The sequence below is a fragment of the Schistocerca gregaria genome, chromosome 10 (genome assembly GCF_023897955.1).
Source record: "Schistocerca gregaria isolate iqSchGreg1 chromosome 10, iqSchGreg1.2, whole genome shotgun sequence".
Classification (NCBI taxonomy): Eukaryota; Metazoa; Arthropoda; class Insecta; order Orthoptera; family Acrididae; genus Schistocerca; species Schistocerca gregaria.
The window spans coordinates 87,038,941-87,056,911 of NC_064929.1; the positions used below are offsets into that span (position 1 = coordinate 87,038,941).

At 39.3% G+C, this 17,971-nt stretch overlaps 1 non-coding gene across 1 annotated transcript; it reads left to right on the plus strand.

The window, feature by feature from the left end:
• Window positions 1-5,083: 5,083 nt before the first annotated feature.
• Window positions 5,084-5,157, plus strand: Trnat-ugu (transfer RNA threonine (anticodon UGU)). Its single transcript has one exon. It is a non-coding gene; the product is annotated as a tRNA-Thr (tRNA).
• Window positions 5,158-17,971: the final 12,814 nt, after the last annotated feature.

Genomic DNA, 17,971 nt, shown 5'->3' on the forward strand with positions numbered 1-17,971 from the left:
GCTCCTGCACTTTTCAGTCGAAGTGTTCGTACGTTACTCAACAACAGATTCGGTGACCGATGGATTGGTAGAGGCGGACCAATTCCGTGGCCTCCACACTCTCCTGACCTCAACCCTCTTGACTTTCATCTATGGGAGCATTTGAAAGCTCTTGTCTACGCAACACCTATACCAAATGTAGAGACTCTTAGTGCTCGTATTGTGGACAGCTGTGATACAATACGCCATTCTCCATGACGGCATCAGCACATCAGGTATTACATGGAACAGAGGGTGGATGCATGTATCCTCGCCAACGGAGGACATTTTGAACATTTCCTGTAAAAAAGTGCTTGAAGTCACGCTGGTACGTTCTGTTGCTGTGTGTTTCCATTCCATGATTAATGTGATTTGAAGAGAAGTAATGAAATGAGCTCTAACATGGAAAGTAAGCGTTTCCAGACACATGTCCCCATAAAATATTTTCTTTCTTTGTGTGAGGAATGTTTCCTGAAAGTTTGGCCGTACCTTTTTGTAACACCCTGTATACTGGAAAGGACTACATAATTGTCATTTTGGAGGCCACGATTGATGTAATTTTTTCTTCTATTACTAATGAAAATCCCATGCTTCACTTATACTATTACTGGTTTCTCTTGTAATCAACAATCACCCCCAGACCTAGTGTTACCAAGCTTCTTAAGCACTACATTGGCTCTTAAGATGACTTGATTACAGCTAAACTGCTAATAAAATGACTGAACCTTTAATCAACATGTGGTTATATAAAGGATTTGAGCACAAGTCTTCACATTGGGAACCTTTGCAGTCAGTTGATGGCATGCAATCTATCACAAGAATGGAAGACTTCAAGGTTAGTACTATGTCAACATAGACTCTGTATGTTGGTAGTTATTTTGCTCGGTCACGAGTATCCACATAGTAAGCAAGTGAAAAACAAGCAAAAGAACTCTATAGCACCTTATTACAGTGTAACTGGAAATCGTTCATTCTTTAAATACCCAGGGTAACACTACGATGTGATACAAAATGGAACAAGAATGTGAAACTAGTAGTAAGGCAAATAGAGAACTTAAATTTGTTGTGAGGATCCTGAGCAATGCATCTGTTAATGAAACAACACACACAAAACTGTTCTAGTATATGGCTTTAGTATCCGAGATCTTTATCAATGGGCCAAACAGAAGATGTTGAGGCAATTCAGACATGCCCTTCTAGGATTGTAGCACATTGTACAAATATGTAACAGAAATGAGAGTAATTGGAATGTAGGCAATACTGTAGTTGCAAAACCATGAGAACCTGTATTTGAAGTAGGCAGTGTAACCATTCCACTGCCTGTCATGTAGCTCACACGTACTCCCTGTATGAATGGAAAAGGACGAAGCACACACCGTACGGTAGTTGGAGAGTATCAGCGGTACACATATCTGTGAACAAGCATGGCTGTACCAGTTTGATGGAGGCAGACAGCACATTTATCTTTCTCAGTGCAGATGCAGATGAGTAAGGCCGGAACAATTGTTTACTCTTTCTCATCTGCAAGTGGGCACTTAACATTCTCAGTGTTGGACTGGACATTAACCTGCCCAGAAATTTTTATGAGAATCTAGAACAAATGGTGAACATTATTTTGTCAGTCCATAGTGACAATGTGTCCATTCACATGGTGGAAATAATGCAAGAATTTCTGGAGGAATTCACCTTTCAACCCAGAAACTGGTTTTTTTTTTTTTTTTTCAAATTTTCTTCCATGCTAAGATTTGGAATTTTTTTTTACAAACCAAGAAAATACATTTCTAGTTGGCAAGTCAGCGAGTGCTTACCAGCAGCCCCTGGCTACTGAAGGCTAGGATGGAATAAATCACTCCCACCGACCAAAAAAGCCAGAGAGGAAACTCGCACAGTAAATCCAGCTGTGATCGGTCTGACATTATATGGTTGGAAGCATGGAACAAGCTTTGGAAAGAATGAATGTAATGGGAAACAACCCTTCTATTCCAAAGGGCTACACTGAATATATAGACACTGACAGGGAAGATGTAGCAAGTGGTGGACATGATGAATACATCTACACGTATACTCCCCATCCACATCGTTGTGTGTGGCATAGAATACTTTGTGTACCATGCCGTTTTTATATAGGAGGAAACAATATATTGGTTGACTCTTCCAGGAACGTATGCTTTCTGAACTTCTAACGGTAAACCATACTGTGATGCAAAATGCATCTCTTGCAGCATCTTCCACTGCAGTTGACTGAGTATCTCCATGACACGTTTGCACTTACTAAATGAACTTTTAAGAAAATGTGCTACTTTTCTTGAGACCTCCTATCATTCAGATCTGTTAGAGATCGTAGACTGACTGGCAATATTCGAGTGTTGGTCGAACTAGTGTTTCGGAAGCTACCTCCTTTGTTAAAGGACTACATTTGCTGAAGAGACTGGATATTCTAGGATTGTCAGAATCCAGATGGAAGGGTTAGAGGCAAGAAATGAGTTCCATTCATCTGTAAAGAATTCGTGTTAGTATTTTGCAGCTGTGACTTATTAAACTGATAGTTCGGTAATTTTCACATCTGTCAACACTTGCTTTCTTTGGGATTGGAATTATTAAATTCTTCTTGAAGTCTGAGGGTATTTCACCTGTCTCATACATCTTGCTCACCAGATGGTAGAGTTTTGTCACGACTGGCTCTCCCAAGGCCGTCAGTAGTTCTAATGGAATGTTGTCTACTCCTGGGGCCTTGTTTCGACTTAGGTCTTTCAGTGCTCTGTCAAACTCTATCTCCCATTTCATCTTCATCTACATCCTCTTCCATTTCCATAATATTGTTCTCAAGTACATTGCCCTTGAATAGACCCTCTCCTTCCACCTTTCTGCTTTCCCTTCTTTGCTTAGAACTGGGTTTCCATATGAGCTTTTGATATTCATACAAGTGGTTCTCTTTTCTCCAAAGGTCTCTTTAATTTTCCTGTAGGCAGTTCAACCTGGTTATTGCTACAGTTTACCGATCACCATCCGAGAATTTTGAACTTTTCTTAAACAAAATGCAGTCATTGAAAATGGAGTCATTGCTAAATAAAATGGATTGTGATTTGATAATCTGTGGTGACTTCAATATTGATTTTCTCACGAATAGTGGAAATAGGGACACCATTTTGAACCTCGCAACGTCCTACAATTTAAAGGCTGAAGTAAAAGCAGCTACCCGAGTAACAGAAACTTGCCAAACAGCTCTTGGTCAGTTTCTGGTCAAGAAGAGTTTACACACCACCTCACTAAAAATTTTCAATGCAGGTTTTAGTGACAATCTTGCTCAAATATTAAGCATAAAAGTACAACACAGTATTATTAACAACATGTCTTTCAGAACAGCATATCGAAATTATAATCAGCATAATGTAAACTACTTCAACGACTTATTACTGAAAGAAAAATGGCCAGGAGCGTACAAAGTGAACGATATAAATGAAAAATTCAACACTTTCATTGATACATTAACCCATTTCTTTGAACTTGCATTTCCACTGAAAACATTAACCATATGGGGGAGCTCAAGAAGAAACAGTTGGATCACAAAGGGAATAAGGGTTTCATGCCAGAAGGACAGACTACTTCATGAAATATGTAACTCAAATAATTCCTCACCTGAAGTATGTGCGTACTATAAAAAATACTCCAAAATCTTAAGGAAAGTAATAAAAGCAGCAAAAATAATGCATAATGATGAAATCATTTATAATTCAGCTAATAAATCAAAGGCTATCTGGAGTGTTATAAAAAAAAGAATGTGGAAAATACAGACAACCTTGCAAAAATATAACATTGTCACATAAAAATAAAAAAGTAACAAACCCCTTAGAAGTAGCCAACACATTTAACAACTTTTTCACTGGTGTTGCTGATAATATGTTACAATCAAACTTTAAGAGCACCCAGGCAAACGAATATAAAATAAGTGCATGTAGAGGATCAATGTACATCAGTTCTGTTTCACAAGATGAAGTAGCTAAAACAATAAAAGGACTAATAACTTCCAAACCGGCAGGTATTGATGGTATACCTGCAACAATGTTAAAGAAGAGCGCATCAAACCTAACTGAAGTACTCACACACTTATGCAACTGCTCACTTCAGGCAGGCACTTTCCCCGCTGTGTTGAAAAGATCAAAAGTTATCCCCGTGTATAAAAAAGGGGATAAAGACAATGTAAATAACTACAGACCCATCACAATTTCCTCCTGCATCTCTAAAGTACTGGAAAAAGTTATGTATGACAAACTTATGAAATTTATAAATAAATAATAATGAACAACGTGGATTCAGAAATAAGAGGTCGACAACTGCATCAATTCCATCCTAAACCTGATGGACAAAAAACAGGAAACAATGGGAGTATTTATTGACTTGTCAAAAGCTTTTGACATGGCGGACCATAAAATTCTGCTATCAAAGCTTGAAAGATATGGTATTCGAGGTCTGCCCAATAAGTGGATCAGTTCCTTCCTGACTAATTGTAAGCAGGCAGTGTGCATCAAAACACACAAATACTGAACTAAAAAATGTATCTAATCACTTATCTGACTATAAACAATTTAAACGTGGTGTACCCCAAGGATCAGTAATGGGGTTCCTTCTGTACATAAATGATCTAAGCTTAAATGCTGATGCACACAAAACAAACATATTTGCAGATGACACCACAATTCTACTAAAAGGAGACAGTAAGTAAAGTGGACAGTAAGCACAGTCACGAAACAACATAGCAGCTGGGCACAGAGTAATCAGCTTGTAAGGAACAGTAAGAAAACCATTGCTCTAAAATTCCTCAATGTTCCTAACGAGGACATGTTTATCCCATCAGTCTCTATCAATGACGAACCAGTTGGTAACAATACTGAAACCAAATTCTTAGGACTTTGGCTGCAGAGTAACAACAGATGGAATAAGCATATTGAATATCTCAATGCAGAACTGAGCAAAACATGTTACCTTCTTTGTTCATTAAAATCATACTGTAGTGAGAAAACAATATTGAATGCATATCATGTTCCTATAGTCGCGCTATTCATCTGTGTCCTCGGTGGCTCAGATGGATAGAGCGTCTGCCGTGTAAGCAGGAGATCCCGGGTTCGAGTCCTGGTCGGGGCACACATTTTCAACTGTCCACACTGCGGTATATCAACAACACCAGCCGGCAGCTGAGGGTTTCAGTCATCATGCACTTAAACAGCTAATAGCACTTTTAAACTACAAAAAAGGGCCATTAGAATCTTGTTTGGGTGCAAGCCTAGAGACTCTTGTAAACCCCTGTTGAAGAAATCTGGTATTCCTCCATTACCATGTGTATACATTATGGAAACCCTTCTGTTCTTTAAATTAAATGTAATAGGTAAGGACTGGAGACTGCAAAAAAAAAAAAAAAAAAAAAAAAAAAAAAAAAAAAAAAAAAAAAAAAAAAAAAAACCTGATGTACATGATCACTTTACCACACAAAACACAAACTTACATATGACTCAAATCAGCACAGCACTGTGCCAAAAAGGTACTTTTCACATGGGAGTTAAGCTTTATAACAAATTTCCTGTAAGCATGAAAGCTATCACAGAGGTCAATACATTTGGAAAATGTCTAAAGTCATATTTACAGCATCACTGCTTTTCCTCCATTGAAGAATATTTAAACTTATGAAATGTGTTATATAAATACTTACGTGTAAAGTGTATTATTGTAACCTTAAATACGTATGCCTTGAAATGACTTTCAGTCTGTATATTTATAACTTGACTTGTCCAATGTCTTATGCATAATCTGCTACGTAGACAACAAAACCAATAAAAAATACAATACAATACCCCTAGTGGGATAAGCCTCTACATCCTTACATTTGTCCTCTAGCCATCCCTGCTTAGCCATTTTGCACTTCCTGTCGATCTCATTTTTGAGACATTTGTATTCCTTTTTGCCTGCTTCATTTACTGCATTTTTATATTTTCTCCTTTCATCAATTAAATTCAATATTTCTTCTGTTACCCAAGGATTTCTACTAGCCCTCGTCTTTTTACCTACTTGATCCTCTGCTGCCTTCACTACTTCATCCCTCAAAGCTACCCATTCTTCTTCTACTGTATTTCTTTCCCCCATTCCTGTCAGTTGTTCCCTTATTCTCTCCCTGAAACTCTGTACAACCTCTGGTTCTTTCAGTTTACCCAGGTCCCATCTCCTTAAATTCCCACTTTTTTGCAGTTTCTTCAGTTTTAATCTACAGTTCATAACCAATAGATTGTGGTCAGAGCCCTTGGAAATGTCTTACAATTTAAAACCTGGTTCCTAAATCTCTGTCTTACCATTATATAATCTATCTGATACCTTCTAGTATCTCCAGGATTCTTCCGTGTATACAACCTCCTTTTATTCTTGAACCAAGTGTTAGCTATGATTAAGTTATGCTCTGTGCAAAATTCTACCAGGCGGCTTCCTCTTTCATTTCTTACCCCCAATCCATATTCACTTTTTGCAGTCCTTCTCTCCCTTTTCCTACTCTCGAATTCCAGTCACCCATGACTATTAAATTTTCATCTCCCTTCGCTACCTGAATAATTTCTTTTATCTCATCAGACATTTCATCAATTTCTTCATCATCTGCAGAGCCAGTTGGCATATAAACTTGTACTACTGTAGTAGGCATGGGCTTCGTGTCTATCTTGGCCACAGTAATGCGTTCACTATGCTGTTTGTAGTAGCTTACCCGCACTCCTATTTTTTTATTCATTATTAAACCTACTCCTGCATTACCCCTATTTGAGTTTGTATTTATAACCCTGTATTCACCTGACCAAAAGTCTTGTTCCTCCTGCAACTGAACTTTACTAATTCCCACTATATCTAACTTTAACCTATCCATTTCCCTTTTTAAGTTTTCTAACCTACCTGCCCAATTAAGCGATCTGACATTGCACGCTCTGATCCGTAGAACGCCAGTTTTCTTTCTCCTGAACGACATCCTCTTGAGTAGTCCGCACCCAGAGATCCGAATGGGAGACTATTTTACCTCCGGAATATTTTATCCAAGAGGACGCCATCATCATTTAATCATACAGTAAAGCTGCATGCCCTTGGGAAAAATTACGGCTGTAGTTTCCCCTTGCTTTCACCCGTTCGCAGTACCAGCACAGCTAGGCCGTTTTGGTTATTGTTACAAGGCCAGATCAGTCAATCATCCAGACTGTTGTCCCTGCAACTACTGAAAAGGCTGCTGCCCCTCTTCAGGAACCACACGTTTGTCTGGCCTCTCAACAGATACCCCTCCGTTGGGGTTGCACCTACAGTACAGCCATCTGTAGTGCTGAGGCACGCAAGCCTCCCCACCAACAGCAAGGTCCATGGTTCATGGGAGGAATAAATTTATAACAGTCTTTAAAAAAAGTTACAGAAATAAATTATGAGCTACACAACTCGCTTTTAGCCCATAAAAATAAGTTACCATGACCAGAACACCACACACACACAGTGTGCTATTTGGTCACATGGTGATAACAGTGACATTGCTCTGTGCCCAGTTTTCATATGACACAGCACACGTTTTTCCTCAGTGTAGGTGAAATAAACAAGACTACAACAGCTTAGTTTGCATTGGACAAAATTTGTACATTTTTGTCAGAAGTATAGATTAAAGCATGGAACTTATTTATGACATCGCTCTTCCTCCAATGAATACATTCACAATTGTTACACTTCTTTGTATAATTTTTGTTCTGCAGCCTCCACTTTCTCACAAAACACATCTTTGTTGAAGGCTATCTGATCCCAAAAATGTATCATTTTTGCCCTGCGAGTACACCTGTAAAACAGCAAGATAGTGCACTCGAATTCTGTACTAAGTCACGACTAGCCTTGCACTCCTGCATACTTCAGTAAGAGAGAAGAAGTATCAAGCAACTGCAGCCACCATTCACAAACTCGTCATAGTGGCAGAACTGCAGCAGGAAGCAAGGATGCATATGATGTGACAGTGGTGACTCAATTTGTTAAGTATGCAACGTGCAATATTAGACTCATACGTGCTCTGTTTCTGATCTCTAGGAAGAAGGGAAATTGAGGAGTGGATATAGACTGTACTGGAGGGGGAAAGAGGACGAAAAAGACATCTAGTAGCAGTAGTTGTGAGAGGAGGGTTGAAAGAGTTGTTGAAGGCAGTAAATGACAGAATGATTATCATCAAGAGTGAAACTGAAAGGGTAGGATCTGGAAATTATGTGTATATATGTACTACAGGTTGTATGTTCTGCTAAAGAGGGAGGGGGACTTTAAAAAAGAAATGCAGAGACACTTAACTGAACAGAAGATTATGACAATGGGAGAGCTAAATGCATACAAGAGCATGGAAAAAGAATTGTATAGGGAAATAGAAGAGAGAAAATTGTTAGACTTTTTACAAGGAATGGTTTAGCAGTAACCAACATTTGGTGTAAGAAGAAAAAGTCCTGCTGATTTTGTGTGAAAGGCAGAATTTGAGCAGGTATACTTTTACATCTACATCTGTACTCCACAAACCACCGTGAGATGCATGGCAAAGGATACATCCCATTTTACCAGTTACTATGGTTTCTGTCTGTTCCATTCATGTATGGGCTGTGGGAAGAATGAATGCCTCTATGTGTGCAGTAATTATTCTAATCTTATACTCATGATCTGTGTATGAGCAATATGTAGAGGGTTGTAGTATATGCCTAGAGCAATCGTATTAAGCCAGTTCTTGAAACTTTGTTAATACACTTTCTTGAGCTAGTGTATGTCTGTCTTCGAGAGAGGGCCAGTTCAGTTCCTCCAGATCTCTGTGACATTATCCCACGGATTAAACAAACCTGTGACCATTAGTGCTGCCCTTCTCTGTATATTTTCAAAATCCCCATTTAGTACTGTCAAGTACTGGTCCCACACACTTGAGCAATATTCTACAATACATCAGTCTATCACCTGTTTTGACACAATGAAACTAACTGAAGAAAACTAACTAACATACAACAAACTACCTGCAGACAATATTAATAAAATAATTAAAACACTCAAAGGAATAACATTCCAAAATTACTTCCAATTTGTAAAGGAATTTTACTTGCAAAAAGACAGGCTTCCAATGGAATCCCCAATTTCAGAGACACTTAAAAAAAATACTCATCAACCACATACAAAACACAATCTTTGATACAATTATCACAAAGAAAGGATACAAAATTGTGTACTGGCACAGATGTGTGGGCAGTATAATCTATATGGTAGATGAACTGACAGAGAAAATTAGTAAACTTCATACAGATATAAACAACATACATAAAAGTATTCAGTTCACAATGGGAAAAGAAAGACACAAAAGCAAATACATTTCTTGAATATAACAATAAACACATATTTGACATCTTCAGAAAGCCAACAGCCACAGACATAATTATACATGCATCATCCAATGTTGTTGCTGATGTGGTCTTCAGTCCTGAGACTGGTTTGATGCATCTCTCCATGCTACTCTATCCTGTGCAAGCTTCATCATCTCCCAGTACTTACCGCAACCTACATCCTTCTGAATCTGCTTAGTGTATTCATCTCTTGGTCTCCCTCTACGAGTTTTACACTCCACGCTGCCCTCCGATACTAAATTAGTGATCCCTTGATGCCTCAGAACATGTCCTACCAACCAATCTCTTCTTCTAGTCAAGTTGTGCCACAAACTCCTCTTTTCCCCAATTCTATTCAATACCCCCTCATTAGTTATGTGATCTATCCATCTTATCTTCAGCATTCTTCTGTAGCACCACATTTCGAAAGCTTCTATTCTCTTCTTGTCTAAACTATTTATTGTGCACATTTCACTTCCATACATGGCTACACTCCATACAAATACTTCCAGAAACGAGTTCTTGACACTTAAATCTATACTCGATGTTAACAAATTTCTCTTCTTCAGAAACGCTTTCCTTGGCATTGCCAGTCTACATTTTATATCCCCTCTACTTCAACCATCATCAGTTATTTTGCTCCCCAAATAGCAAAACTCCTTTACTACTTTAAGCGTCTCATTTCCTAATCTAATTCCCTCAGCATCACCCGACTTAATTTGACTACATTCCATTATCCTCGTTTTGCTTTTGTTGATGTTCATCTTATACTCTCCTTTCAAGACAGTGTCCATTCCGTTCAACTGCTCTTCCAAGTCCTTTGCTATCTCTGACAAAGTTGCAATGTCATCGGCGAACCTCAAGGTTTTTATTTCTTCTCGATGGATTTTAATACCTACTCCGAACTTTTCTTTTGTTTCCTTTACTGCTTGCTCAATATACAGATTGAATAGCATTGGGAAGAGGCTACAACCCTGTCTCACTCCCTTCCCAACTACTGCTTCCCTTTCATGTCCCTCGACTCTTATAACTGCCAGCTGGTTTCTGTACAAATTGTAAATAGCCTTTCGCTACCTGTATTTTACCCTGCTACCTTCAGAATTTGAAAGAGAGTATTCCAGTCAACATTGTCAAAAGCTTTCTCTAAGTCTACAAATACTAGAAACATAGGTTTGCCTTTCCTTAATCTTTCTTCTAAGATAGCAGTAGGTGGTTCAAACCACTGATTAGTGGCTGTATGTTCTCCTACCATATGACTCCAGCACCCGCTGCACATGGATTGCAAGTGGCAGTGTTGCTCATGGACAATTGGAGAAGAGGCATTCCAGAAGTGGACGAGCAACAGTGCGGTACACAGGTGAATTCGAATTTGTCAGGAACTTACACGCACAATGCACCCTGAGGAGTTGCCCCCGGATGGTGAGTGGTGGTTCCTCAGACTCAGCAGACGATTGGGTATGGGGCTGGTCCTGTAAGCACCTGCGGGGAGCCTTGTCCCCACACGGTGGATAGCGTAAATAACCTTCAGGTCAGACGGCCTCACTGACCCCTCTAGAGTCTAGCCACGAATGCACAAAATCCCTATATAACTGGAGCAGACACGCCCTGTCCGCTCCCCGAGACCTGAGGCTGAGGCACTCGACAATATTCGGTGCCTTCGAGAATCTGGCTTTCCGGTCTCGCAGGTGCAGTAACCGTGACCGTTCAAAGTCAAAAATGAGGCCCAGAAACCTCACTCATTCCTTAAAATGTAATAGTAGTAATAATAATGGTTTATTTGTCCATAATAACTTTTACAGTCGTGGACATAGTCAGTACATACATGAACAATAATAATAGTTTAGTAGTAGAAATAAAGTACATACAACATTAAAAATCTTTGATGGAGTACAAACATTTAGCAATTAACAGCTGCTTTAATTTTATTTTAAATATGTTTCCTTTTAACATTTTTATGGTATTTGGCAGTCTGTTGTAAAAAAAATCTTCCAGCAGAAAATGGATTATGATCGGTTGCTTTTTTATTTCTGAATTTTATGTGGTAATCCTCTTTCTTCCTTGTATTATAACTATGGATATCACTATTTATTATACTGTGCTCCATATTTTCTTTTACAAACAGTATAGTCCGTAGAACATATAATGAATACACTGTTAGTATATTATACTTAATGAATTATTCTCTACAGGGTTGACATTTGCTAATATTCACTATTATCCTAATTGCTCTCTTCTGGGCTCTAAATGCCCTATCCGTGTATACCGTTTGTGCCCCGCCCCAAATCTCAATACCGTATTGTAGGTGGGAGAGTATAATAGCAAAACAGATTTTCCTTGAGACTGGTAACGCTATTATGCTAGAAAGGCGTTTTAGCAGGTAGGTATTACACGAGAGTTTTTTTACACGTGTAGCTGATGTGCTCCTTCCATGTAAGATGTTCATCAACTGTAATACCCAGGAATTTATATTTATCAATTGTTTCAATTGATAACTCTGGCTCAGTATCCACTTGTCTTGATTTGTAATCCATTAGAATTCTCTTTTCCTTTTTTAATCCCAATTTATTTTTAGTCATATATTCTGTGATGAGGCCACTGTTCTTCCTATTATTTTGCACTTCTATGTGTTTTGGAGGGCCCCAGCTTATGAAGGAGGTGTCGCCAGCATAATTCACGAGGTCTGCATGTTTTGGAATTATTATATCATTGATGTACACAATGAACAGAAAAGGCCCAATAATACTTCCCAGAGGGACACCACAGTTAAGAATTTTATAAGGTGATTTTACTGTAGAATGGTATCCCTCGTATTCAAGTCAGGTAAATTAAAAATACAATAAGAACAATTAAAATGTACACACATACTTACACACTCTTTTCTGCAGAAAAATGAAAGCCGGCCATTGCAGACCACTCCTCCAACTGCTGCAGTGTAAGTCACAACAGAATTGCTGTTACAACACTAGAGGAAGAATAGAAAAGAGCAAAATTGTCCACAAACGAGGAGACTTATAGGTATCCTTTCCGTAGATGTGACTGTTTACGGCTGTGGCAAAGAGTGTAACACTTAAAAACACTGCCCTGAAAGACACCATTCTGCTGCTCAAAATGATCTGACAGCACGTCACCGACTCAAATTTGAAACAGGACAGACGGCTTACGAAACCCCCACTGATGCAGTCGAACGAGAATACCGTGTCTCCGAGTAGTGTCTTACGCGTTACTCATAGCAAAGATTATGCCAATACAGATAAGTGTACGTAGGAAAAGACTGCCAAACAGACGCCTCTAGTAGTGCCAGGTTGTCGACAGGGGACCGAAATCTCTGGAATCCACAATGAGGGCGGCTAAGGAGTTGTCCGATCTCTGACAATCAGAAAGATGACAGGTAACAGTTCATCAGGGTACTTCCTGCACAGCCTGTTGAGACGATACCCTGGTAACTACTGGAACACGAGCAGTCCTCTCCCATTCTGCCTCTCATCGCGAGTCGGGGAAGTGACCTGTCTGCCTTATCAGATTAAAACATTTGATGACAATTTCCTTTTACGGTGGCCGCAAAAGCAAATCACGCAGTACCGGATTTACTCATGACTGGGTGTAGTGTCATGTGTGTCAGACATGGCTGATCCCAGCTCCCACATGGAGAAATGGAAGTTTTAGAACTCAGAACTGTCGAATCCGAAGTCCAACATGCCAATCTCTACAGTCGCATGGTAGCGGCGAAATGTCAGATCCCAACTGGAATTGTCAGTTGTTGTTGTGGTCTTCAGTCCTGAGACTGGTTTGATGCAGCTCTCCATGATACTCTATCCTGTGCAAGCTTCTTCATCTCCCAGTACCTACTGCAAACTACATCCTTCTGAATCTGCTCAGTGTATTCATCTCTTGGTCTCCCTCTACGATTTTTACCCTCCACGCTGCACTCCAATACCAAATTGGTGATCCCTTGATGCCTCAGAACATGTCCTACCAACCGGCCCCTTCTTCTTGTCAAGTTGTGCCACAAACTCCTCTTCTCCCCAATCCTATTCAGTACCTCCTCATTAGTTATGCGATCTACCCATCTAATCTTCAGCATTCTTCTGTATCACCACATTTCAAAAGCTTCTATTCTCTCCTTGTCCAAACTATTTATCGTCCACGTTTCACTTCCATACATGGCTACACTCCATACAAATACTTTCAGAAACGACTTCCTCACACTTAAATCTATACTAGATGTTAACAAATTTCTCTTCTTCAGGAACACTTTCCTTTCCATTGCCAGTCTACATTTTATATCCCCTCTACTTCAACCATCATCAGTTATTTTGCTCCCAAAATAGCAAAACTCCTTTACTACTGTAAGTGTCTCATTTCCTAAGCTAATTCCCTCAGCATCACCCGACTTAATTCAACTACATTCCATTATCCTCGTTTTGCTTTTGTTGATGTTCATCTCATATCCTCCTTTCAAGACACTCTCCATTCAGTTCAACTGGTCTTCCAAGTCCTTTGCTGTCTCTGACAGAGTTACAATGTCATCGGTGAACCTCAAAGTTTTTATTTCTTCTCCATGGATTTTAATACCTACTACAAACTTTTCTTTTGTTTCCTTCACTGCTTGCTCAATATACAGATTGAATAACATCGGGGAGAGGCTACAACCCTGTCTTACCTCCTCCCCAAAAACTGCTTCCCTTTCGTGTCCCTCGACTCTTATAACTACCATCTGGTTTCTGTACAAATTGTAAATAGCCTTTCTCTCCCTGTATATTACCCCTGCCACCTTCAGAATTTGAAAGAGAGTATTCCAGTCAACATTGCCAAAAGCTTTCTCTAAGTCTACAAATGCTAGAAACGTAGGTTTACCCTTCCTTAATCTAGCTTCTAAGATAAGTCGTAGGGTCAGTATTGCGTCACGTGTTCTGATATTTCTACGGAATCCAAACTGATCTTCCCCGAGGTCGGCTTCTACTTGTTTTTCCATTCGTCCGTAAAGAATTTGCGTTACTATTTTGCAGCCGTGACTTGTGATTGGCAGTAGTGTTTGCAAAATGCTGTGCCAGCATCCGAGCGGTCTCTGGGTGTTGCTTGAAGACATTCCTATTTCTACACTGCTGCTGTCAGTAAAGTACAGCTAGAGTGTATGGGATTCCGAGTCTGTCAGACTGAAGGAAGATGTTGAAGCAATTCCGAGACACTGCTGTTAGATTTGTCACAGGTGAGTTTGATCGACACACAAATATTACAGAAATGCTATATCAACGTAAGTGGGAATCTCTGGAGGGAAGATGAAGTTCTTTTTACGAAACTCTTGAGAAATAATCTTCATTGAGATTGGGTTCTCAGCTGTGGCATATTGTTTAAATGGTTTCATAATGCCTTCAGCTGTAATTTTTATTTATATGTTGTACTGTTATAGAATTTCGATTGTAGACCGCTGCCAAGTATCTAACACAATGTGTTACCATCAGTTAATGGTCAATTACAAATTATGTCACATGTTTAGATAAGAAAATGCAGTCCAGTATCACAGCAAAATCATACTGCCATAGAAGACATACACAATGCAGATCCAGTAACTATCTGTACTTGTTATAATCTGGAGAACTGGAAGAACAGGTATTATATACAGAAAGTTCACTGAATGTATATTGATGACCCCATTTAACGATACCAGTTTCAAATCTTATCACAATTTTTTTTAAAAAAAAGAAAGGCCAAGTCACATAACAAAGTAAGTTACATTAACACCAGCAAAAGCATTTTAAGATATTCGACTGAAATATACTTTCTCTCAATTTGTAAAAATATATTTATATCGTACATAATTTTCACTTTAGTTTGAGGAAAACTGTTAGTTCTTTCACTTCCAAAAATAGATCTGAACTAAACTACAATGTGTTTTTTTCTTCCACAGCCCTCCTTTCCTACTGTTCTCATTATCTATTTTTGCTTTCTATTTATTAGTTTATGTCTCCTTTTTCACATCCCCCCTACCACCCTCATTTTATCTCTTCTTCAAACTTCGCCTTATCCATCCATATATATCTCTTCTGGCACTGTGAGTGCAGTATTGCTCACATCACCAGGTCAATATTTTTCTTTGAAACTGTGCATTGTGCGAGTGTAGAGTACAAGGGATTTTTGAGAGCTGCTGTCACGAGTCGTAATTCGTGGACCTAGGTTTGATTCCCACCGGTATCACATTTTTTTTCTTCATTTTATTTTATTTCTTGCAATGTTAAACCATTAATTATAAAATTTAAATATAATTAACCAATTCAGCTTATATACGTAAAATGAAAAATTCAATTTGGTTGCGATTGCTACCACTGTAAGTCAAACGGCCACCACATTGGTAAAATTTTGCACGAGCCATCACTGTCCAAAAACAAATAATTCTTCTTCTTCTGGTCAGCCATTCAATGCCTCGACTACAAAGGGCCTGGCTACTTTATTCTTTTCATTATTTATACTCTTAATTTAATGTTGTCTGCTGTTGTGCCTGGTTACTTCCCAAACACTTGCCTTGGGTGTTTCCTATCCTATCTATGTTGTCATCTACACAAACAAATTGCTTACACAATTCCTAAAGTTTAGCAACAGGGATATCGAGAGCACTAAAACTCATCGCCAACGTGAGGTGGCAGCTAAATGCAGTATCCGCAGATAATGTGCAAAGTATAAAAACCCCCTAAGTTATTCATTTATTCACATATCACATTCAATCGCATGGAGGAGAGAAATGTGAAACAAAGTTATACACTCATTGACAGAAAACACCATTGCAACCTATTTACGCAAACTGTGTTAACAATAAATCATGGCTAGGAATCTATTGACACTGGCAACTGTGGGAATTACTGCTAGAGTAGTTTATTAACATATATTAAGGATGTTTAACAGTTCCTATTGCAGGCTTCTATGGGTTGTAGAGAGACTCGGTTGATAAAGTCCCAATAAGAAACACCAGCGTACAGAAATATACCATTTGTATGTAAACCCCGTGGTCTAGGGGTAGCGTCTTTGCTTCATAATCAAAACGACTTCGGTCCCGGGTTCGATCCCCGCCACTGCCTAAATTTTGATAAATAATCAGCATTGGTGGCCGAAGACTTCCGGCATAAGAAGTCAGCCTCATTCTGCCAACGGCCTTGTCAAAGAGGGCGGAGGAGCGGATAGAGGTTCAGGGCACTCTCTTGTCCTAAGGGTGGGAAATTGCCCCTAAAGGCGGAAGAATCAGCAATGATCAATGACATGAGGATGCAGAAGGCAATGGAAACCACTGCATTAAAGACATATAACGTGTAACCACAGGACATGTGCCTGTAATTGAAGAAGTGTCATGATGATCTCTCCATTGGCAAAAGATTCCGGAATAGTCCCCCATTCGGATCTCTGGGAGGGGACTGCCTAGGGGGAGGTTACCATGAGAAAAAGATTGAATAATCAACGAAAGGATAACGTTCTACGAGTCGGGGCATGGAATGTCAGAAGCTTGAACGTGGTAGAGAAACTAGAAAATCTGAAAAGGGAAATGCAAAAGCTCAATCTAGATGTAGTAGGGGTCAGTGAAGTGAAGTGGAAGGAAGACAAGGATTTCTGGTCAGATGAGTATCGGGTAATATCAACAGCAGCAGAAAATGGTATAACAGGTGTAGGATTCATTATGAATAGGAAGGTAGGGCAGAGGGTGTGTTACTGTGAACAGTTCAGTGACCGGGTTGTTCTAATCAGAATCGACAGCACACCGACAACGATACTTCAGGTATACATGCCGACGTCGCAAGCTGAAGATGAACAGATAGAGAAAGTATATGAGGATATTGAAAGGGTAATGCAGTATGTAAAGGGGGACGAAAATCTAATAGTCATGGGCGGTTGGAATGCACTTGTATGGGAAGGAGTAGAAGAAAAGGTTACAGGAGAATATGGGCTTGGGATAAGGAATGCAAGAGGAGAAAGACTAACTGATTTCTGTAACAAGTTTCAGCTAGTAATAGCGAATAACCTGTTCAAGAATCACAAGAGGAGGAAGTATACTTGGAAAAGGCCGGGAGATGTGGGAAGATTTCAATTAGATTACATCATGGTCAGACAGAGATTCCGAAATCAGATACCGGATGGTAAGGCGTACCCAGGAGCAGATATAGACTCAGATCACAATATAGTAGTGATGAAGAAAAGGCTGAAGTTCAAGACATTAGTCAGGAAGAATCAATACACTAAGAAGTGGGATACGGAAGTTCTAAGGAATGACGAGATACGTTTGAAGTTCTCTAACGCTATAGATACAGCAATAAGGAATAGCGCAGTAGGCAACACAGTTGAAGAGGAATGGACGCCTCTAAAAAGGGCCATCACAGAAGTTGGGAAGGAAAACATAGGTACAAAGAAGGTAGGTGCGAAGAAACCATGGGTAACAGAAGAAATACTTCAGTTGATTGATGAAAGGAGGAAGTACAAAAATGTTCCGGGAAAATAACGAATACAGAAATACAAGTCGCTGAGGAATGAAATAAAAAGGAAGTGCAGGGAAGCTAAGACAAAATGGCTGCAGGAAAAATGTGAAGACATCAAAAAAC